Below are 1,665 nucleotides of genomic sequence, written 5' to 3' on the forward strand. Positions count from 1 at the left end.
CTCTTTTTTTCTCTTTCTAAAAGTACACAGGAGAGATCTTTTTCCCCCATTAAGTTTACCGGTACATTTTAGGTACACATTATGATCACATTCATCATCGGGAATTTGTACCTGTGCATGATAGCATGATACATCTTGTTTCTTGTTTTTCCCCCATTCCCCTTCCTTTCCTTCCCTTCCTATTTACAAAAACATTGTTTCTGTTTTTTTCCTTCTCTTCTCATATTTTTTCCTTCCCTTCTTTCCTTTCCCCGACCCCCCTCCCTACTTCCCCTTCCCTTTTGGGCCTTTCCTTCCTATTTTACATTATCTATTATACATTTTGGTCCTCATTTACTCTTGAAGTTTCTCACACCAGAGAAACTATTTGGTACTTACACATGTATGTCCTATTTATTTCACTTAAGCGTATAACCTCAAGGTGCATCCATTTAGCTATAAATGTCTCTAGTTTCTCATTCTTTATGGTTGAGCAGTATTCATATGTATATGTATATGTGTATGTATATGTATGTGTATGTGTATGTGTATGTGTATGTGTATGTGTATATCCCACATCTTTAACTAGTCACCAGTTGATGGGCATTTTGGCTGTTTCCAAGATTTAGCTATTACAAACTATGCTCCTATAAACATGAGTGTGCATGTGTCGCTGTGGTCTGAAAATTTTATTTGTTTGGGGAAGATGCCCAGCAGAGGAATAGCTGGGTCAAATGGGACCTCTAATCCTAGCTTTCTGAGTTATGTTCATATGGATTTTCCACAGTAGTTGCATCAGTCTACACTCCCACCAACAGTGTTGAAGGGTTCCTTTCTCTGTATAGCCCCACCTTTCTTTCTCCCCACAACCCCACCAGCATTTGTTATTGGTTGATTTCTTGATTTTCTTCCAATCCCTATGGAATTTCTTTAGATGTGCTTGTGGGGATTAATTTAATGAGTCCTCTCCTGCTCGTGGAGATGCTAGATGTTAGGACTCTTGCTGTGATCTCAGACGTTGTAATCATATGCCCAATTTTATATAAGCATGAAGGATCCATTCTGCTTTCTTGCCTCATGCCCAGTGGCACAAGCCTGCTACACCTAGTGCCACCAGCCCTGTCCCAAATGTGTGGCTCCTTGTTGATGACAAGAGAGATCTTAAAGGTATTAGTGCATTGTAAATAATTATAGGTAACTCAATATCTGTCTTCCAAATCTCACCTTTAAATTATATTTTATACCCTTGGGACCAATTTAAGATGGAAGTTTAACTTATTAAAAGGTTGACTTTGGGCCGGGTATTTAGCTCAGTGGTTCTACTACCTGCCTTGCAAGCTTAAGGTCCCAAGTTTGATCCCTGATACAAAAAAAAAAAAGGTTGATTTCTTTTCTCCAAACATAAAGAGTAAAAACACAAGGCCCTAGACTTAAACCTCTTACTGGTTATAAGCTTATAGTGCTAACTAACAGAAAAATCTATTCAGGGTAGCTTAAAGTATTAAATAAAACACTATTATGACTTATATAAGAAAAAAGGAGTGCTAATTGATAACTACTAGAGAAAATTCTGACTAGTCTATTTATAGTTACTAAACTAAAACTATGAAAAAGATTATTATAATTCAGCATGGCCAATGCATCTAAAAGTGCACTTTGATTTAATGCAATTGTTTTATGTGATAT

The sequence above is a fragment of the Fukomys damarensis genome, unplaced genomic scaffold, assembly GCF_012274545.1.
Source record: "Fukomys damarensis isolate Sample0158 unplaced genomic scaffold, DMR_v1.0_HiC HiC_scaffold_16, whole genome shotgun sequence".
Taxonomy (NCBI): Eukaryota; Metazoa; Chordata; class Mammalia; order Rodentia; family Bathyergidae; genus Fukomys; species Fukomys damarensis.